Raw genomic sequence first — 24,242 nt, 5'->3', positions numbered from 1 at the left:
TCACAGCGCTCTCCTCCTGTATCACTCGGCCTTCTGTGACAATTTCGCTCCACCTCACTGGGACACAGAGCAGCGCCCAGCGGTGAGGAGAGAAATTATGGATGCACCGCTATTTTGGCCAAAAAATGGCACTATCGGCATTTTGCCAAAAATATGTTTTAGCGGCCGATATATCAGTGCATCCATTGTGAAAATGATGACTTATGCTCCCTGATCCACTCTTTCACAATTTGAGCCCGATGAATCCTGGTATTGTCATCTTGGAATATGCCCATGCCATCAGGGAAGAAAAAAAATCCATTGATGGAAAAACCTGGTCATTCAGTATATTCAGGTAGGTGGCTGACCTTATTTTTTTGGGCACATAATGTTGCTGAACCTAGACCTATTATCCACTGGAAGGCTCTGACCTATTTGTTTAGCTAAATCCAGGTGGTGACGTTTTTATTTGACAGGCAATGTTGATTTCTGCCTCTCCAGTCGTAAGATTAATTGCAGCAAATCAATACAGTTAGGTCAATAGCCTTGTCCTCAAGCCTGTGATTAGACAGTGAAGGAGCAGTAACAAATTGAGGAGCACACACCTCTGCTATTTCATCCTGTCTGCATGTTCTTTGTCAGCACATGTGCTGACAGACTCTATTTAGCCATCCATGCCGCGTCTCCCTCTCCCTGTTGTAGTGTTGCTGTACAAAGGATTCAAAACCAAACTCTGGTACTTACACTAGTTTCAAAATGTTAAAATTGATTTTAGGATTTTGAACAAAGCAAATACTCTACCTACTGTAAATGCTGTAAATGCGCAAGCTGGAGCAAACCAGTCCGTTGCATTTCATTTGCGTATTGTTTTCTATTATAATCCACAACTGAATTATTTTATAAACACAAATCCAAGAGTAAGCTAAACTTCGGTCTCCCAATAAGCTTCCGTAAAACCAATTGAACTACAAATGAGTTAGTAAGGAAAAAAATAGCAAGCATTTATTATGTATTTATTTATTAATTCCTGTTAATAATGTTACATGAAGAAAGTTATTAATATAATATCTACTCCAGTGAAAGTCTAAAATGTGCATTTGGATTTATTAAAAGGAATATATGCACAAGTCTGTCTTTCTCTCACCTCTGCTCTGGAATAAAGCAAAACTTCATATACATTTCTACAATCACTGCTATAGCATAGCCAACAGTGATGAGTATACAAAACCAGAATTATCTATTGGGTTAATGTATATTACATGTTTATTTCTTGAAGTGATATTAAAGTCAACATGTTTTTAAGCTAGTTCAGATGGTGATTAAATCACTTACAATGGATGCTGCTCCTTGATGTTTAAAATGTTTGTTTCCTGCAGAATCAGCTGGTCCCCTGAGCACCTGCCCTGATATCCTGTTTTAGGTTGGTTCCTTTCCCTTGCAAGGTCCTGTGTGCTAGTAAGCTGTGTCTCAACAAACACGCAAGGTACAGCAAGGCAATCTATTTCCTTGGCTCTCTTCTCAATACTTCTCGTTCCTTCTGCCGCTCTCCTCCCTTCTCCGAGCTAGAGGATGGGCAGCTACTGAAGACTGTGCTATGCCTTGTGATCTTGTACTGGATAGGAAGTGTAGGGAAGTGTAGGGAAGTGGAGCTGAGAGAGTTGGAGCTGTTTGGAAACATGATGACTGTAAGTGCTTGGGTGAAAATATAAAGAAATACTTTGCTGAGCAATGTATATTTGTTTGATCTGGATTCATTATTGAAAACATGGTTGAGAGTTTAATACTACTTTAACCCCTTAATGACCATAGAAAATAGATATGTACAACTTAATATGTGCACTCCTTTATAAAAAGGCTGTACATCTACTTCAGAATTAATCCAATAACAACTACACCATTGCTGCTTTCCCTTGCCAAGGCCTTTTATTTCAAGCTACAGCTGCAGAGACATTTCTGTAGGTTGATCAGAGTGGCTCCTGGTAATAGACCTCTCTCTGACTGGCCACAGAGTTTATGTGACAAAGCCGTGTACTGGATACATTGCCCAGCAATGTTGGCCTTTTCCTTCTGCTCTCTCTTTCAGTAGACTAATCTAATATATAGGGGTCTATTCACAAAGCTGCCGCTTCGGCTAATCCTTCAGCTAGCTTCGGCCCCAGGACCCCTTTGGTTCAGTAGAACGAAAGGGCTGCTGATACGGGCTATTCGCTATAGCCCGTACAGCTCCCGAAGTCGGCCGAGCGGCTCAGTCGAACCAAATGCATATGCGTCGGCTCGACTGAGCCGAGGTGAAAGCCGAAGTTGGCCAAATGGAGCCAGCCGTCATCTCACGGCTGGCAATGGCCACTTGAACAGACAGATCAGCATCCTTGGTTACCAGGTAACCAGGGACACTGATCTCCAGACACCCCAACTCTCCCGGACGCTCTGGGAGTCTCCTGCTATTAAATAGCGGCTCCCGGCCGCCCGGGAGAGAAACACTTTCTCCCAGAAAGGTTTACTCTGCTCAGTGGAGCAGAGTAAACGTTTCCCTGCTCTGTTTTTCTTCCTACATCGTAGCCGCTGGCTGCCGTCAGAATAAAAAAAACAAAATAAAATAATCACCATAGGAATGCATAGCTAGATTCCTTTTGGCTATTTCAATTTGCAATAGCCAATAGCAAACTAGCTATTGCACCCGCCCATTGCTGCTGTCAATCAGCAGAGGCGACCTGAAGTTCTCCATCAGGTCCCCTCTAGTGATTGACAGCAGCAGAGGGCGGGTGCAATAGCTACTTTGCTATTGGCTATTGCAAAGTGAAATAGCCAATAGATATCTAGCTATGCATTCCTATGGTGATTTTTTCTTTCTTTTTTTTTTAATTCTGATGGCAGCAGAACCGCCCGGCCAATAGAAAACAGTTTGGACGGAGCTAGCTGTTTTTCTATTCTTCTCGGTACCACAGAGGTACCGAGCAGAATATCCGAGCTGAATGCCGCTCGGTGGCATTTGGCTATTCACTCACTGCTGTTCAGCATCTTTGAGAATAGGCCAAACAACAGCGAGTAGCCTGCCGAAGGGTCGGCTTAGCCGATCCAGAGGAGGAGTCGAACTCCTTCTGCACTCCGGGTCGGCCAAACATGCTGAGCATGCTCGGCCGACCCGAAGCCGCACGAAGCAAGCCGATCTACGGCTGATCTCAGCCGAAATATAGGGCTGAAATAAGCCGTACAAACCTGAAGTGAATAGCCGAACAGCGTTCGGCTCACTTCACTTCGGGTCGTTTATTCACTCGGCTGCCTACGGCAGCTTAGTGAATAGACCCCATAGTTTTATTCCACAGTGTGTTGAACATTTTGTAATGTATTAAATGAAATTAAAGGAAATTGTTGATTTTTTTTCATGAATAAAAAAACATAATTTAAAAAGGTATTTTTAAAATATGCTGCCAAGGTCAAATATTTCCTGAGAAAACCATTGGTATGTTTGTGTAAATAAAAAAAGCAATTAAAATGTTATCGGTAAATAAATCTGAAAAATTGCACATTTTGCTCTGGTTACAAACCAGTAAAATATTGTTGGCCATAAAGGGATTAGGAAAATTACAGGCTTAAAGTGTATGTATAGACAAAAGTATTTGTTAACCCGATTAAATAGATTGACCCCCCTATTTGAACAGTGTCACTGAGACAAAGTGTGGTGTAAATCCAAAATTTTACAGTTGTCAGTAAAATAAGAGAACAAGAGAAGAGGGTCTTCCAATGGGGACGCCTTTTCTTGTGACAACTGTCTAGAAGGGGAATTCCCTTCGCTTTGAAGATACTGTATTTCTTATTATTTCATACTGCATGATGGGGACAACAGGGAAGGGAATCTTCCTAACAAGACATACCAAAAAAGAAATTGATAGGGGTTTTATGCCTACTAATAAATACTAACAATAGTTTTTGGTCATGCATACACATTTTAAATACAGACTTTTAGCAGACAAAGTATAACTTTCAGCAAATTAGGAGGATCAATTAATGTAATCAAGACATAAATCAATTTAATTGTAACCTTTGTGCTTGGATATTTTCCACTTACTACCAATATTTTACTGGAAATGATGTGCGCTGCACAAACTGTTGGCGCTATATAAATACTATGTAATAATAATAATAATAATAATGTACTGCAAATCAATAAAGTCTAATCTAGCTTCTATTACAGATTATGAGATCTGAAGAAAAGGATCTGGAAAAAATATGATTAATGAATATGATAACAGATATCTCACATCCTACTTTGTGGCTATGCATGTACCACAAAGCCTGGGCTCATTATACAGGAACTTATTTGCAATGCCACCACATTGGAAGCTTTACTGTGAATGGTTTTCTTACAATGGTAAATAGCAGGATCTGAGAATTCAATCCATAAGCCTAGCAATATCCCTGTATGCTAACAGAGGAAATATGAGGTCCAAACCAAAATGAGGTTTTAATGTCTCTTACAGGAAAACCATAAGTGATGTATTTTCTGCAAAAAAATAAGAAATAAATGTAGTATGTCCATAGCATGACTACATTGTGCTTCTGTATGGAGTAAACCTTAACTACCTGTAGGAAGGAATGCATGTGATTTAGCAAGGAAATTACTTCACCTCTAACATAATGATTGGATTCACACCTTCCCATGCACATTTTCCTTCTTTTCTACATGTGTTACCAACAATCATGCCATTTCATACATCAAGACTTTCATGACTTGATGGACTCTTTATTCAACCTCAAATACTATGTAAGTACCCTATAACCCACATCAATGTACCAACAAAATGGACAATGCCTGTCAACACATCACACAGATGAACTAGCACCATAAAAAGCACTGACAAATCTGTACACGTGCTCAAATGCATTAAGATGGGTGCATTCAAATTCATAGGTGTGAATGGGCCCAAAAATTAAAAAAAAGAATACCATGTCCATGTAACCTAGAAAAAAAACTAGTAACAGCCATTGCATATGTGGCCTCTTAAGACCGGATTCATACTGATGCATTTGTGTTGCATTGCAATTTTAACTTTGCTTTTTAGGCACATTGCAAAGCATTGCCATAGACTCCTAAGTGCCCTTCAATGCACCCCAACGTGGACAAAATTGGAACAAAAGTACTTCTGATAATACAATGCAATGTAGTATACAGATAAAAACAGCCATCATTTTCAACTATGGGGGTCCACAAGACATACATTGTAACACATTACAACATATGCTCTCAAATGTAACAGCATGAATGGGCTCTTAAGATGAACTCTGGAGAAACAGCTAACTACACAGGTGAAATACCCATATGTGAATCCCATGAGGCTTTGCAAGATCCTCACAGCCGCAGACATGACTCCCGGAGAGAGATGCTTCATGGAATTCGTAGTTCCACCACAGCTGGAGGGCCGCAGTTTGGACATTACTGCCTTAAAGGGAATGGGAAGAAAAATGCTGACTGCTAGTGAGTGTGGCCAAAAAAGTAAGCCTGGTCAATAAAGTGGGTGTAACTTTACAGTGCATGGCTTGTAGTAGGGAACTTTTCCCCCTTTGCTTTGCTATATTTTAGACAAAGTAGGGCCTGGGGTACACTGAAGAGAAACTAGGAGCAAAATAAGTCCCAACGCTAGTGTCACTGGCAGTAATAGTAACCTCCAACATTGGTGTCAGTGTTAGAAAAAATAAACGCCAGCATTGGTGGTCAGTGGGAGTAATGTTAAAGCCCACCCTTCATTAGTGGTCAGTGGCAGTGTAATTAACCCACTTCTTCACTGGTGGTCAGTGGCCCTAATAATTAACCCCTCCGTTATTGGTGGTCACTGGCAGTGATAATTAACCCTCCCACCTCCCCTTTCACTGGTGGTCAGTGGCAGTGATAATGTATACCCCAACCCTTTAATTAATGGGCAGTGTCATTGATAATTAACCCCCTAACCCTTTTCATTGGTGGTCAGTGTTTTCCTTACCAAATCACCGGGTCCCCCACCGCTGCCTCCTTTCTCACCATATGGGGCTGGGAATGTAATTCTACTGTCATGTAGAGATTACTCCACCTCACAGTAAAGCAGTGTTTTCAGTGCTGGGTGTTAGAATTCAACAGGCATTACAGAACCTAGAATTGCCACTCTGCATTGCTGCTTGTGCTGCTGCGGGACAGGAACAGTGTCCTTATTGCCAGGACTGTCCTACAAGATCTGGGACATTTGGCAATTGTGCATTTTGCAAGCTGCCTGTCAGCCTTATGAGTAAGTACTTTCTGGAAAACATGTTAAGGTAGTTGCTGATGTTTATAAGGGATGTGTGTTCCATTCATTGAATAGCATTGAAGCTAGCTACCTTCTTGGAACTGCTCATTGTATCTTGGAATCCCTGCATGCAGCAGAGCCTGAATTTCTCTAGGTGGAGTTCAGTTTCAAAGACCGCCACTCACTTTCCATTATTGAGATAAAAAGTTTCCTTACAATCTTTTAAAATCATGTGTCTGTGTACAAATATCCCTTAATTCAGATGAGTGTCCTTTAAAAAAGTATCTTCATAATTTTTAATCCTTGTGGAATCCCCCAGGGGGACTAAGTCCACAGAGCAATGGGCCCCGTTCTAAACCATGGCTGCATTGTACAGTAAAAGGACACCCATCTCTTTTATGTTTCTGCTGGCTGTCAGCTCCACCCCAAGGGACCAAGTCCACGGAGTAATGGGCCCTGTTCTAAACCATGGCTGCATGTGTACATGTGTTGCCAGAGACAAGCGCTTCCATTCACAACAACACAAGCCACCAGCTAGTACTCTTGTCTCCAGAATAGCAGGCAGCCGGGTCCAAGGTCAGTTTTCTGTCCTACTGTGTGCACAACGAAGAGATGTACAGGGCTAGGAAATGGCAGAGCTGCAGATGCTAGCCCAGATGTTGTTAGCCTCCTGTACTCTGTAAACACAGTGACTTAGACCTTGTGAAATATTTGTCTCCTGAGCAGCATGGTCAAACAGCAGTGGGAAGGGGACAGGGAAGGGCAAACTGTCAACCACACTAGCAACCACAGCACATATCAGAATGGGATCAAGTGCCCAATACACTTGGTCCATTGAGGGATTCCACAAAAAATATGGTGATACTTCTTCTTTAAAGTATATCTAAAGTGTGGTGGCTGGTTTTATTTCCTTTTTTTCAGCATTTTGAACATTTTCAGCAATTACAGAAAATACCTGCTGATCTTGCCAGAAGTAAAGTATCCTTGTCAAATCCTGTGAGAAGAAAAGAAAGAACAAACATCCTTATCTTTCCTACTTCTACTACTAGTCCCATCAATCAACCATGTAATGTAGAAGAAAAAATAGGAAGACATGTCTGAAGTCATTCAAATGTTTGTAGACACAATTGCATGTCTGGAGTGCTGATTACTTTGCATCCCTTGTGTGACAATGATGGCTCCTTCAATAAATACATTACAAATGAACATAGCAATTAAGAGACATGAAGTTGTTCATATTTAGGGTTACCAGGTGAAAACAAAAGGGAAAAAGCCTGAAAAAAAGAAAACGATTGAAACCATCACACCTAGGGGCTGATAAGCTGCATTACATCCCGTTTTTGTTGTTGGATTTAGATACGCTTTAAGTATCTAAATTCCAAAGTTCCGATTCTGACCTTGCCTTAAAATATATTGTCTAATTTGCACAGTGCAAAAAGTCTATGGGTGACTATATCTATTACAAGCACATTGTACAATTTCTATGCAATCTCCTTTAAATTAAAGCTATGTGATATGAGGACAAGATGAACAATTAATTCAGTTTGTATTCAATGTACAGGCCCTTACATTACATAGTTGGTGGTAGATCTAAAGGAGATTGTACAATCAGATTTTATAGTATATGGTTAACTTACAAAGAGCATATTGATTACATATACAGTATTTAACCCAAAGTAGTCCATGTGTACAGGACAGCTTAATTTGCTTGAGAAATAAGAATTCCATGGATAGGTATGAGTCTGAAATGGAGAGAAAACATAAGTGACCAAGCTGATAAATGGCTGTATTATCCAAAGGTATTACCTTAGATTAGAGATGGAATCAACCATAGCCTGCTAGCTAAGAAGAGACAGGAGGTTTTTTTGTTTTTGTTTTTGTTGGTGTGATAGCACGTCTTGAGTTATTGTCCTCCTACTTAGTCTCCCAAATGCGGTGTGGCTGGATTAGTTTACGTAGGCTATGGTTTAGGATAACCACTAACAGCTTATAAAATACATCATACAGAACTTCAGGCAAATGTAAAATGTTCTATATTTATTTATTCAGTTTGTAATGCATGTAATAAATCCGCAATATTTTTTAAAGAATATGTGCATGTCTAAAGCACTATCGTTCCTTTACCCTTTCATGGCCAGAGCTCTTGAAGCCTAGATACCCAGACCAAATTTAGCAGTGTCAGTATACATCAGTTAACAGTAACTCTATGACCAATTTGCCTTCCTAAATCATATCTACATTTAATAAAAATATATCTCTAGGCAAAATTTTTTTTCTAGTTTTGGATGGCATGGGCAAGGGTTAGACTCCGGCAAGTTTTTACTGCTGCCTGTGACCCCACTGAAGAGTTTTACTATTTAATTTGTCAAAAAGGGAAGGGAAATCCAGTTGTCCCCAGAACAAAAGATTAAAGGTGAAAACACTTAAAAGCGAAATTCCGCTCACTTTGGGAAATTTCCTGTAAGCTGCTGTTGCATCTCTGTGGCATAAAGTAAAAGGAAATGTACCATATGGTGCACAAACTACAGAAAATAATCCGACAGAGGCTTAACACTTCCCTACTCTTCCCAAAACTAAAAAAGCTTTGGTTATACATACACTTTATGATATACAGGTATTCCTCACTCAACCGAGTTCTGTTCCTACGACCAGGTCGTTAAACGAATTGGTCGTTAAGTGAGGAACTCTATACAGTACTGTACTGCATTAGTACAGTACTGTATAGCGTTGCAGATGTACAGTACCGAACAGGGTACTGTACATCGGGCAATGAAAATACTTACCGGGACCCGCAGTGAAGATCGGAGGACATCACTTCCGCCGTCGTAAGTGCGAGTGGTCTCAAAGCAGGTAAGTCGGTAACCGAGGAATGTCTGTATAATAAAATGGAACTATGAGAAAAATCAGATATGACATATATGATGCAGTCTGTCACTAGCATTAATACAGCAGTTTATGTTTTTCTGAATCCCCCCGGTAATATATCTGTAAAGAATTAATCAAGGCAACTAAACTTACTGTATTTAGCATTAAGACATTTTGCTGGTCATCTGACTAGCTTTCCCAATTAAGAATGACTTGTACAAAAATTTTCTGGGAACAAATATGGTGAATGTCGCTCCAATCCACATAATCTGTTAAAGATAACTAGCATGGGGTCAGAGACCACATGGAGTTAAGGTGTTGATTGCATTTGCGTGATTTGAGCTAGCAGGTATTATTAAGCCGCCCAGAGAGAAGTGTTAAAACAACATTGTATATGGCAAACAATAGATGTCTCTCCCCCCGCCTCTATTTAAGCTTGTCTTCACCATATTTATTCCAAGAGAATTCTGAATTGAGAAAGCTAGCCCGATGACCAGCGATACATCCTTAAGAAATACAGCCAGTCCACTTGCCTTGATTTAACTTCTACAGATATACCATGACCTGGATGAATGTGAACATTCACAGAACCCTGTAATATAGTTCTATTACCTGGTGATCCAACCAGTAAGTCTGTTTTTTTTAACTTAGAGGTTTGAGATAAACTATTTAAGGACTGTCATGTAAACTTACAATTGTCAGCTTTTATTCCTTTTAGTTAAAACCTTTATTTCAAAAGGAAAACTGCTTAAAAAGTGAGACTGCATACTTGTTTAAAGAAAATGAGTTGGAAAATATAAACGCAGCAGGAATTATCAGAGTGATGTCATTAATGGTGGCCTATGTGTTTATTGACAGGTTTCCCCTATATTATGTGCATTCCCATGATAATCCCTGTAGGCCAGTCTGGAAAGTCCGCGTGACGGCCAGTCCACCACCACCAAACAGAATTATCTTCCAAAATACACCAATAACATTAAAAATTCAAACATTACCTTGACCCCAACTTCTGACATTTCTGGGAGGTTTGGGTGACATCACTGTGCTTCACTGCTGCCTCCTGAGAAAGCAAGGTAACGTCACTTATGCCTCCCAGCAGAGTTGAGAGTTGGGAGTGAGGTTTTTTTATCAATGTCTTATTTTTTAAAGATTTTTTTAAAGGTAATGCTGTTTGGGTCGCGGGGACTGGTAATAAAAAAGGACCTTCTGGCAAAGAGATATTTTTGAGTTTCTACTATTTCTGCTCTTAGTAGGTCCTGGATATGTCTAGCCGTTAAAGTTATGAATGCTGTCCTTTTTTGGAGAGTTTGGAGAAGGTAGGAGAATTGAATAATCTAGGACAACATAGCTGAACTGGAAAGTGAGCTGAATTGGAGAATTTTTCCAAATCAGCTATTTTGGCCTAGATTGTTCACTTCTCCTGCCTTCTCCAAACTCGTCACCCTTTTGTGAATAACCCTGTAAATGTCCATATATTCTAGGCTCTAAAGCCATAATACAACTTGTGACACTTTTAATGACTATATATACACTGACCTGGGTTCGGCTTGGTACTGACCTGGGCTGTACAATTGTCTTTCTCTCCAGATCTGTTGACGGGTCCCTATGACGGGTTTCCTAAAGACTCGCCGCCCGACTGGAGGCAAAGACCTGTAGAAAAAAGCTCCCAGGGGTAAACGAAAAAAGAAGGCAGGACCTTCTAAGTGTAGTAATTTAAAAAGGTTTATTTCTTTTCTTGAAAAATAAGTAGATTGCTGTACAATTGTCAAATTGTTGGTTTGAATTTAAAACTCATTAAATTTTACCTGTTAAAAAAAAATCAGACCTCCAATTTTCATGGAAGGTACAGTTTAACACATGCATTCCATAATGCCACATATCATTTAAAAACATCCTCACTGGAATGTTTACTGCACACTTCAGAACATGCAACGTTTGCATTCCCCAAAAGTGTCTTCTTTCCCAGATCCCTTAAATGTTTGCATTTGCTGGGTTTTTGAGGACCATTCACAGTGGAAGTAGTAATAAACTCTCAATAAACAGACTAAATAAATAACTAAATAAATGAACTTTCAATAATGATTCCAGACCAAGCAAATATACATCACCCAGCAAAGTATGTATTTTCGTTTTTTTCCCAAGCATTTACTATCACTTACCTGAATGGAGACCCAGTTGAGTAGGGGGATACCCGTGCACCTCTCATCCCACACCTCTGGAGGTGGTGACAGGGATGTGATGACGAAGAGATGCACAGGCACCAGTACTGATGGTTGGCTGGGATTCATAGAGCTGCTTGAGTACGTTGGACCAGCTAATAAATCTGGCACCAATATCTCAGAACAGAGTCAGATGACTGGCGTGGAGCTGGAGAAGCACTGGCTGGATCAGGTGGTTCAGAGTACTAGTGGGTCCAGGCACAAAGTGGCAAGCCAGGAGCGAAGTCAGGTTCGAAGCAGGGGTCATACATGGGAAGCAGAATCTTGAAGTGCTGAATCGCAGATTGGGAGCAAGGTCAGGAATTGTAGGCCAGGATCCTACATGGTAGAGCAAAGAGTCAAGGTACCAAATCAGAAGGGGGAGGTGCAGTCAATGGTCACAAGCTGGGATCAAACACAGGATCTCAGGAATGCAGGAACAGAGTACAGGGCACACAGGGACATGCTGACAACCACTCAGCAGCTTGATCATGGATTCTGTCCACTTAAATAGAAAAAGCACGCCCACTATCGAGCACGTGTCCGTGTGCTAACATGCATATATTTGCCCGGAACTTTTTGCATAGGATTGCGTGCACATGTGCGTGTGTGTCCCTTACATTTACAGTCATCATATTTCTTATCAGTTGGCTCCAACTCTCTCAGCTCAGCTTCCCTGAACTTCCTGAAGAGTACAAGATCGCAAAGGACAGCCCAGTTTCCAGCAGCTGTAAATCTACTAGCTTGAAGAAGGGAGGAAGGAGGAGAGAGTGGCTTGCCCTGCTTTGCATGTGTGTTTGTGCAGACACACATAGCTCACTAGCACACACAAGGGTGGCTCCATAGGACCCTGCAAAGGAATGGATCCATCCTAAAACAGGATATCAGGGCCAGTGCTATAGGGACCAGATGATTCTGCAGGAAGCCAAAACATTTGAACATCAAGAAGCAGCATTCATTGCAAGTGATTTATTCAGCATTTAAAATAGCTTAAAAACCTTTTGACTTTAATATCACTTTAAGCATTCCGCTACAGTGTGTTAATGCACAAATGTTAACATGCGGTATGGCACATGTTAACTAGAGTGGCGTTAAGGCAGCTGATTCATATCAACATTCCACAACTGAGGAAAGAACATGCATGACCTTTTGTAACAATGCAGTGCACCATAACGTACAATATATGTATTATGCATTGGGTTTTACTGTACAGTGCGTTGGGGTGCCATTTACACAGAATGGAAACACAAGGACATAGAGCAAGTGTTTTGCGGTTGCCATAATGCGTAAGTATGAATGGGCTCTGAAGATCTGCATGCTCAGACCAACCTGTAACACAAATATGCCAGTTATACTCATAGTAAATTGTCCCTGATCTTGTCCAATTCCTTTAAAAATATCAGATTCAATAATTTTCATTGCTCCTCCAGAATCTCTACCAGGAAAGCAAAGAATGTCTACTTAAATGCCACCCAAAGTCACACGGGTACTGTTCCTCTGCACCTGGCGTCTGTGTGGACTAACCCACCTAACACAAATCCCTTAAGAGATACAACTTAATCGGTATAAGAATAAATATGAAACAAAGTAGCAAAGGTTTTGACAAACTGTATTGATTTTACGCCTTTAAAACATAACGTGGTGTTAATTTATTTTTTTGGTAGACTATTGCCCTTCCCTGTATGAGTGGAAATAATTATGGTTTCACAATATGACATTGTTCATTGAATGGAAAAAAAAACATCTTTCACATTTGATCATTGTTATAAGCACCATAATCAGACACTGAGTCTACAACATGACATTTTATTTTGGTTTCTGTGAAAGATACACTTGGCAAATATGACTACAAAGTCTGTGTATGTAGACAAGGCTTATAAAGGACTTCTCTAACCCCAGATACCACATTTATTACAGTAATGGCTGAGAAAACATGTGATTTATTATTGTGGTGAACTTGACATTTGTTTCAGAATTCCACAAGGTAAACAAATGAATTTTATTTAGGTTAGTTTCTTCTTCATCCCAGTTAGTACTGATTTCCACTGATAAAATACAGAAACATACCAATGGAAAAAAAGATACATCAGTCACTACACCTAACCAATGATTAGGAAAACAAGCTGACAGTACAAGCCCCAAAACACAAAACCTCATAGTAGCTTTCTCATCAATCTACAAGATCTAATAGCTGAACATTGAAGCTTATGACAACAAAGCAATACATGAAGCTTGGAACAGAATCAAGAGGTTCAGTTGTTTGACCAAATAGTAAAATGGGCAAGATGTGTTTTCTAAGAATGAAATGATTGTAGGTGCCAGTTGTGGTTTGTTGCAACATCTCACAAACTGGTGACCTTCGGGGGATTTTCAAGCACTACAGTTTTTAGGATTTACAGAGAGTGGTGAAAATGAAAAACTTCCAATCAGTGTAAAAAACACTTCATGAGATATACACTGCCTGGGAAAAAAAAGTCCCACACTCTAGCAAGAAGTAGATATATGCAAAAACATTTAAAAAAATAAAAACATTTTCAAAAAATAAAAACGTTTCTACACCGCTTGCTCCGGTCTGAAGATCTGAAGCTTCATCCTGCATGGCCGCTCGAGATGGGGCGGGCGCATGCACAGTAGAGATCTTCGGCAAGGAGTAGAGGAGAGACACAGTGGAGATAAATGCACACAGCCAGGAGCGTGCATGTGGGACAGACACCGTGGGACAGGGAGAGACAGCAGTCTCCGCTGGATCAGGGACCGGCACCAGCGCTGGAGGGATTGCTGAATACAAGTGGAAGGAAGAAGATGATCGGATCAAGAGGCAACATTTAAGCTAAAACAGCATGGGGGGAGATTTGTGACTTTAATGTCACTTTAACGTAGAACTGAAGTCAACAATTTTTTTTTAGTATTGGGTAGCGTAATGGAAGATTATATGCCCTGTGAGCTTTTTTGCCATCTATATCCTATTGGGGAGATTTCCCTTCACTTCCTGTCTGATAGCTACAGGAAGTAAAAGGAAATCTTTCCAAAATTAGGAAAATCTGTGGTGGTCAACAGGGTCTCCGGAAGCTAGTGTCCCCACTGGAAGATTTCCCATCTATTCCTGTTCTGATGACAACCCAAAATGTAGGATTTTATTTAACTTTCAGTGATAATAGTCACCAGGACAAATAGATAGATAGATAGATAGATAGATAGATAGATAGATAGATAGATAGATAGATAGAAACAGATATAGAGTAATGGATCATTAGTGCCACCAGTGGCAGCCAAAGGCTCCCCCTAGACTCTAAAACCCTTTCAGTCACCAAGAGTAACCCATACAAGAATCATCTATAGATTTATATGTGTTCAGTTTCAAGTTTGTTTCCCTCTGGCTTGCTAAACTAGCAGTCTGATTTGCAGGCAGAAGATTGAAGCACATAATCAGTGGGAAAAAGCAAAATAAATGACATAGGCATTGATCAGTGTAACGGTGTACAAGTACAGTCATTGCAGATAATGAGGTACATACCGATGAACCTGGGTCAGGGCAGAGGACTAATTGTATTTGCAGATTAGTAATCAGAAATGCAACAAAGGAACAAATACATCTTTGTGTTTTTTATACACTGTTACGCAGCATTATATTTGCTATGTTTATGTAATCCTTTTGCTGTAATCATTAGAAACTCCATTAAAGAGTATGTGTTGTCTATCTTAGAGAAACTAAGGCATTTTTGCCAGCAAAAGAAAGGGGTAACCGCTGGCTGCCAAGTACAAGTAAGCTAATAAATATTAACTGTACTCCTACTTATTGACCCCTTTAGAATTTTAGGTGCATGCCCAGCCAGCAGACATATACTTTTGTCACAACTAGAAGTGTGTTACAGATTAATGTTTGGAAGAATTCAGATGTTTCTTACACTGTGTTGAATTACATATTAATATTGTTCATATTAATATTGTTCATACTCCACATGATAGCCAAGTGAATTTTCGCATTTTCTTTATCAGAGAAAGGTTTTTGTTTTTTATCTTTGCACATATATCTTTTGTTTACAACATTGTATTAAAGATAAAATACAAACCAAAAATGGAATAAAACAAACACACTAGCGCTAAACCTAAGCGTTAAGTAGACCTAATGCTAAACCTAGTTTTGGGGTAATAATATGTTGGAGGGGACATATACTAATAAGGAAAAGACCACAGAATGTTTTCAGGGAAAGCTAGGTGCTGCTGCTGATGATTTCTGAAAACATCTATGTTTACATTGGATTGCAGGCCATCTCACAGTGTGTTGGACAGTCTTGTAGCAGATCAGGGAGAGATCACAGAGTGTTTGCATAGAAAGGTAGGTGCTGCTGGTGAATTTTGAAAACATTCTTATTTACACTGACTCACAGACACACTATGAGATGTGTATATACAAAAATTTGCAGAGCAATTTGTCCTGTGGAACTGCATGTACATTCATTCTGTGTAAATGGAGAAAAAAAAGGAATGTTTTTAGTATATTTTCTTTCTAGGTTGAATTTCATTTCAGGGAAATGCTGCATTATGGTCACTAGATAGAGCTGAGGAGCATAGGAAAATATGCATTTATTTCCTATGCTCCTCAGCTCATTCTGTATGCATTGTTCATATTAATATCGTTCATGGGGCTCATGATATAAAAGTACATTTTGACATTTTCCCCCTTGAAAACGCCTGTGTGACGAAACGCGTCGGGGGCGGGCCTATTCTCACGTCATTTGATCCAGTCTAATAGGAATCACGCCTAAAGTGATCAGCCGGTTTTTTTTAACATATTTTAGCGCTCTTTTTAAACTTTGTATGCTGTATGATCATAATAAACCTGGGTTTTACTACGCTATGAGCGTATGTTTTATCTCTATTATTATGTGATTGGATATCCCACCAGAGGGACCCCTAAAATACGAGGATACTCCGTTTAAACATTACGGGTAAACGGGAGACCTTTCCTTCCCTGAAGCCTGATCGAGTGTGGGAATTAAAGACGGAGCTCCAGGCTTACCTTGATGAAACAAACGTGTTTAACATCTTCTGATCTGGTGAGTGCATTCCCTTGAGGGGTTTTTTTCTTCATTTTTTCTTCGGTTCTTCCTTCCTTTTTTGGGATTTTCGTTGGACACATTATTGCACTGAATTTTCACTGTCGAAGTGTCTTACATTTATGGATTTTTAAAGACTTTTAAAAAACTACAAAAGATTTGGACTATTCACATACACATCGATAAAAGTTTATTTCATTTTATTTAATTGGTTATCCATTGTTTGTTCATTCACTATTTATTAACAAGAATCACCCACACATGATACATATATTCACAGCTTATCACAGTTTACTAACATTTATTCGATAAATTCATACATTATTTGATTTGATTATTTGATTATTTTATAGACTTTAACCATTCACATTGATTTAAATTCAAGACATGGAGTTTTTGAGATACACCCCTTCACTGAATGTTTGATTTATTTATTATACACATTTTTTTAATTGCATACGTCAAACCTTGATCCTAACTTTTGATTTCTTATATTCAATATTTCCTGGTCATATCCATGGCAGCGCTGACAAATGGGTTTTCATCCCCTACCCCTAGTTGATCATTTGTCAGCGCTGCCATGGAGTATAACCAGGAAAAGAAAATTACGGTAAGTATGAATAAATTTTCCACAGTCATATTTACCTGACTGGTTTTTCTATTTACTTTTTTTTGTACAGTTTACAATAAATACAGAAAACTAGATAAAAATTGATTTAGAAATAGATTTACAAAACCAATATACATTCCCCTTAAGCCTTTTTAAGAAATCCAGAAAGCATAACTTGTATACAAAATGTAAACAATGTCACCCCTAATAAGTAATTCCAAAAGTATAATTCACTAAAACTTAAATATGTCCTTTAACCAAGTTTTAATGTGTTTTATTTGTCGCTTTAATTAGTAAACCCCATCTATTTATAAATGTTTCAATGGATTAAATATTTTATAAATTACTAATACCAAATTAAATCTATTCTGAGTAGACCCACTTAAAGGAGAAATATGAGGCGAGTGATTTTCACTCAGCCTCATAATCTGAGCCGACCTGTAACAATGAAACTGTCACAGGTCGGCTCAGTAGATCGGGAAGTGAGCGAACACATACCGCCTCTCGCTCACTTCTCGATCCATCTCTGCAGAGAGTCGTGACTGTCACTCACGGCTCTTTGCAGGGATTCCCCCCCTCCCCCGTCCGATCCTCCAGCGCTGACTAGCGGAACAGACGGGGGAGGGGCCGGGCACAGCTGGCTCTGCCTCTAGATAGGCAGAGCTAGCTGTCAATCCCGCAGCTGGGTGTATCTCGACAGCAATGTCGGGATCCGTTTCGGCTGCGGCGTCTCAGTATACAGCTCGCTGTATACTGAGCTTTGGGTCACAGGAGAACGCTAGTTTGTGTTCTCCCGTGACCCTTAGGAGAACTATGGGGAAAAGCCCTGACCCCATAGTTCTCCTTTAATGTATATAACATTTTAGGTCTAATTTACTACCTCCATATGGTTAATAGAAATTTTTCTCCAAACAATAAAAATAAAATGCAGTAAGTAACACAGAGACTCTATCTAGCATCATTGATTTATGTATGGCAGTGCTGACATGTATTGCTACTTTGAACTTCTTAAATAGACAGGCCATTCCGTGACCTCTAGATGGGAGTTGTCTTGAGTTCTTCAATAAATATTCAGATGTCTACACTCAATATGAGTATAGACTTGTGAATACATTTAGATGCCTACATTCAATATGATAAGACATATAATTAAATATTGATAAAGTGCATACCGTGTCTCTGAAGGAATTCACTCATAAATGCACATTATATTTACAAGGAAACTTTATACTGTTCAACATTCTTTGCAAGTTAAATCCAAAGAAACAGCCACACACTGCCATTCTTCAACCAGAGCTTCTTTATTTGTAAAATCCAGTCAGCTCCAAACTTATGTTTCCCGCTTGCTGGTCGCTCACCATTTGCTGTGGAGTATGGATGGCTCCCTGGCCAGCACCTGCAATGAAACCCAAGCAGTGGAACTGTGATGTGGAAGGAGCAGTCGTCTCTCTCTGCATTTAAATTCTTTACAAGTTACTGCAGTGCTGACCCGGTCATCTTCTAGGACAATTTTCTATAGTGCTCATCAGATATCACTTGCTCATTACTGTAGATTCCCATCAGTGTGTGTTGGCATGGATGTGTATGAGATCTTGGATACTTTTTGATATTTGTGGTATTGACTATCCATAGTGAACTCCACCTTTTCCTCTGTTGAACCTCAAAAGCAGACTGCATCCCCTTCCCGAATCAAGTTGGCAGCTGTGATATCCAGATGTAAAATTCCTAGCTGAAGATTGTTTTCATGTCCTCTGAGCTGGCTCTTTTGTCTAGTCTTAGCTATAATAACCTATTTATTGCAACGATCATTTGAGGCTTTTGAGTGTTCATTTATAAAACACACATTTCAGAATGATAGCTTCTCTGGTTTATCATATTCCAGTTTTGGACATTTTACAAGATTTATTTTCTAAGTATGAACATGCATGCAAACATTATAAAATGCATTCACATGTATTTTAGCATTTACCACAAATGCATAGCCCTGATATTAGACCTGTTAGAAGACTCAATTAAACAATATAAATGTTCTCATGGCTCTATTTCAAAAGGTCGGTGTGCCTCAACACTTTACTAAGGGGGTTATTCACTATTGAGCCGAAAGACATAGCTGTAGCTTCGCCCTGCAAATGACAGCTGGGCAGAGCCCGCCGTGATCTCACAGCTCACTCCGCCCAGTTGTAATGACAGATCAGCGTCCCCAAATGACCTGGGGCCGCTGATCTGTCAGTAAACAATAACAACTGGGCGGAGCACGACGAAGACTCTAGCAGGTGGTGGCCAATGGGAAACAGTTGGGCGGAGCTAGCTGTCACTGCTAGCTCCGCCCAATTGTTTTTGTTTTTTTAATATTTTTAAATATCTCTAATTATTTTTTACTTTTCCTATTTTTGTTAATTTTAAAATTAATTTTGCAACCTTTTATTTTCTTTTGACACTCTTTTCACTTCTTTTCTATTCTACTCGGTGCCACGGAGGTACCGAGCAGAATAGCTGCGCCACATGCTGCAGCCTATGAGGATAGGGGTGAACGGCAGCGAGTGAAGTCAAAGTTCCACTGCACTTCGGCTCAGCCGAACATGCAGAGCATGTTCGGCTGACCGAAGGCAGCCGATGTACGACTGATTTCAGCCGATGTATGGCTGAAATCAGCCGTACCGAGCCGGAGTGAATAGACAAACAGCTCACTTCAGCAGCTTAGTGAATAACCGTGTAAGTCTTCATTATGCATAGTTAAAACCTTTTTTTTTTAGTTTGCATTTTCTTGACAGTTGTACTGTTTTAGAGTTGATGTTTGAAAAATTATACCTTTGAAGCCCAGGGATTCATTAGTCGTTGACGTGGTAGGAAGATCCAGTGCTCCCTAAAGTTCAATGCAGTAGAGATGAGCAAATCTTACCAAAAAATTACATCTGCGTAGGCAATCCGTCAGATTTAATCCTGTGTTTACACGGTTAAATATTCTTGGTTCACCAACCTGTCAATAGATTCATGATGCTAAAGAGAGTTGTACAACCTACATAAAACAGTTTTGTCTTCTGGGTAATAACTATCTGGCTCTTTTTTTTTTTTTACAGAAAATGGATATGAGGCTCAATTTATTATTATCAATCCATGGTTGGGATCCTTATTTTTTCAGTCAGTTATTTTCAGCCAATGAGGTTTCAAAATTACAATCACATGGTCAACATGATTCTTATCCTTGAAGTAAGGTTTGTGAATTAAGCCATTTAAGTACCCCTAAATAAAATAGTGCTAAGACAACGCATGATTAATTCGGTGACTCACCAAAAAGGAAAGCCCACCACTTCTATGAGCTTAAAGTGACATTAAACCCTCAGATTTTTTAACATAAAACGATACTGTAATGTGTGCCTTACTGTAATCCATGGTTGTTTCCCTTCTCTTTGCTGCTCTTCCTTTTAAGTCCTCATGTCTTCTCATGCTTGGGGAGAACTTCCCTTTGCAGCTCAAGGCCTCTTCCTATAGTGCTGGCTCAGGTTACAAACGTACACACAGACACCATGTAGCTATTCCAGAGACAAGGCAGTCTGCTGCAAAACAGAAGTTCTGCCCAGCATGAGAACAGATACAGATTTAAAAGGAAGAGCAGCAAAGAGAAGGGAAACAACCATGGACTACAGTAAGGCACACATTACAGTATTGTTTTATGTTAAAAAACCTGAGGGTTTAACGTCACTTTAAAATAGATTTAATTTGTTTTTGGAGATGCTTACTGACAGGAGCAGCTTAAACTCATGGAATTTTTATTTTATTAACCCTTGCAATTAAGTGCTCGTTTTTGTCTAGGTTTGAAAAAAAAGTTATACTCACCCGATGCTTAGAGCTGGCTTCTTCTTACACCGGTCCCTCCAGCCTCTCTCTCCCTGCTCTGCAGCGGTCTAAGGTCCCGTAAATCATCACACCTATACACATTGTATAGATGCAAGGACATTAAAGGACATTTCAATGCTGCAGCGGAGGAGGAGACAGGCCAGACGAAGCAATGTGACAGCTTGGGGGGTTGGAGTTTTGTGTGTGTATAACTTTGTTATTTTAGCACCTAGACAAAAATGAGCAATTAACCATTGCAGTACGGAGGTCCTACCGGCCTGACCGTGGGCCGCACGACCTTGGGAAAGACAGGGAGGCGGGTGGGCAGGGGCCTTGAGGCAGCTGGAAGTCAGGAGAGTCGGAGTGGCAGCGAGTTGTGTCCAGAGAAGTGAGTGAGGGGTGGAGAAAGATGTGATGTCAGCTTGGATCGTCCTAGGAGACACACACTCTGCACAACTTTAATCACTTCTACCCAAACATGTCTTGAGTGAACGGTGCACTACTCCCCCCATCATCCGCTTCTTACTTGCGAAGAAACGGAAGAGGTGAAAGTTTTCCCTGATTAAAACTGATGGGGATGTGTGGAACACTGTGTGCTAGGATGCTGCGGCATGATAAGTCACAGAGATATGCATTCCTTGTGGATGGTAATGGCCAATCTCCTCCAGTGTAAATATTCAGTTGTATATGCTGCTATCTAAATGCAATCGCACGGTGCATCACTTCTACTATACAGCACTGCTCATGAGGAGTACATCTGGCCCTGCCTAATACACCTGGTTATTATCGAATTCTTGAAAGTGTTTTATATTTTATCTTTTTATTTTACCTACCTAATGAAAATAACAGGTCAAAGTAAAATAGAAGCAGCACATAAAAGAATTTGCCCTTTTAGTTGTTTCTTTGGATCAGGATTATACATAGGACTCTATGGGCAGCTTCTACTGCTTTGCAGTTAGTAATGTACAGATAAGGGACAGGCAATAGGGACAAGATCGAGAGACATATGCATTATGCATTAACATACACTGTCTTAAGATATTTAACCCTTCGTTAGGAAAGACCGTTCTGCACATCTAGTTAACAAGTGATAATGAGATCTGCCCGCACAGCACAGACAGGGTTAATTATGGAGAACACATCTCCCCATTCCTCTCATAAACATTAAAAAGAAAACAAGACCTAAGTAGTATTTTTCAGTCCCGGGGTTTTCAGAAAAGGCATTTAGAAAGGTAAGCAGCAATTTGAAAATCATTTTTTAAAGTTATACTATGTGGATGGGAATATGTAACAAATAAAAAGTAGGTGTTATCCCAATTTAACTGTGAAAGGGGAAATGCACTTTAACACGGTGGGATGTAAAATATTAACCTGTTGCATTTAGTAAAACACTTAGTCATGTGGTTTATACATTTTTACTGAATTATTCAGTTTTATTTAATAAAAATAACAATGTCAAAGTACACTTCTGTAATACACAATGTAAAAGAAAGAAAAAGCCATTTTTTTTTTTGGATTGCTTTGGATGTTAAGTCTAACAGTGCCATCTAGAGTTCAAATATATTTCCGCATGATACTGTAGATAATTATTACTACAGGTATTTATATATTGCCGACAATTTTACGCAGCACTTTTACATACTGCACATTCACATCAGTCCCTGTGCTCAAGGAACTTACAATCTAAGGTCCCTTTCTCACATGCATACATACAGGGACGATTTAGACAGAAGCCAATTACCTTTCCATTATGTCTTTGAAGTGTGACAGGACACCGGCGCAGAAGAAACCCACTCAAGCACAGGGAGAACATGCAATTCCTTGAAAGTGCTAACCACTAAGCTTTACTATAATATATTTTATTATATAATATTATAATACAATATATTATATATTGTAGATACCTTTATCATTATTCAGTTAAGGGATAAGAGCTTTGTGCTTGTGGCATATTAAGAGAGACAGAAGCACAAAGAATCAGATTTAAAATGAGGAATAAATGAGGTATGAGCATAGGTTTCATTTCTTATAGAAATATCTGTATGTCACGGGTGTCATTTCTCTTTAGACATTTAAAAGTAAACAATTCTTCAGAATTTAGATTGTATTCCTAATTGTTCTAACTCTATTTAGGTGCCCATACACTGGTCGAAATTTGCACAGTGTGTGGGGCTGTCTGCTCCCTTTCAGCCGGCAATCCTCAATCAGCTGATCGAAGGAGCCTACTGGAAAATCTTTCTATGATCGAAGCCAGCAGCCAATCAGCGGCCGGGTCTGATCGTAGGTAATGTCTGATCAGGAGTCTACGTAATCAATCTGAGATTGGAAATATTTTATTTTTGTAGTTAGAACGCTGATTTGGAGACTGTTCCTATGGCCTCTTATCATTCTTTCTTACTTGTTTGTCTACTTTGGGTTTACACTGGTATCTGGCAAAGAATGTAATTTGTTTATTACCATAAAGGTAACATTTCTGTTTAGGTCCCACAATGGCTTGTTAGTCCCCAGTTGCTGGCCTGTGTTAGTTTTTTTCTAGTTTTTTGCTATCCTGGTCAAAAAGAGAAGGTTGTCTTATGCTCTTTCAGTTCTCAAAGTTATGGTGTTTAACAATTAAAGCCCTACTCCATCTTTTATTTCAATTAAAAAATTAATTGCCCAGCAAGTGGTAAGAGAATAAATTCATCTCACACCCACATTCCCCCGCAGACACTGTGCTCCACCATCCAGCGCTAGTTTCTTTCCATGTTGAATAATGCCCAATGACATTCAGCCCAATTCCTGTGAGCTCAGTGACTGGACACCTGGAAAATAAGTATCTATACTAACAATTTTTGAAACATAAATGCGGAAGGAGCCATAGGAGCACAAGAAGGTGGGGGGAGACTGAAGTTGGACTTTAAAGCACATCTGTTAGCCCTTTAACAGCACTGGAGAGGTTATTGTGCTTAAAGTGTCATCTTCGTTGTCCTTACCCTGTCTGATGCTTTAGCCGTCCCCCACAAGCCCACTTTGGTGGTGCCCACTTTTCAGGAGACAGTAACATGCTGCTTAAATGCTGACTCTGCGGAACTTTATATGTGCATAAAATACAGTACTTTGATTTACTACACTATGCTGGTGCCCTCTGCTATCTCTTATTGTGTCCTATAGTAAAGGAGTGCTCTGTACAAGTAGAGCTGCAAGGATGGATTTGAGGAACCTTTCCCTTTTGAATGGACTATTGATATTCTTTGTGTGGGCATTTGGTTACTTTTCACTTGGTTTAATAGTGGAACTGTGTCTAACCACCCTGGGACATATTGGGGTTGATTTATTAAAGGCACATAGGCGGTGCGAGCGGGAGGCGTGGATCGGTGACAGAGCGGGGGGTGTGGAGCTGTGACAGAGCCGGACGCATGGAGCTGTGACAGGCTCTGCGGGGGGGCGTGGAGGGCTGCAAGTGGGG

Source organism: Nanorana parkeri, unplaced genomic scaffold (genome assembly GCF_000935625.1).
Source record: "Nanorana parkeri isolate BGI_ZX_2015 unplaced genomic scaffold, ASM93562v1 scaffold357, whole genome shotgun sequence".
NCBI lineage: Eukaryota > Metazoa > Chordata > Amphibia > Anura > Dicroglossidae > Nanorana > Nanorana parkeri.
The sequence above is the reverse complement of the archived record's forward strand: the minus strand, read 5'-3'. Positions refer to the sequence as shown.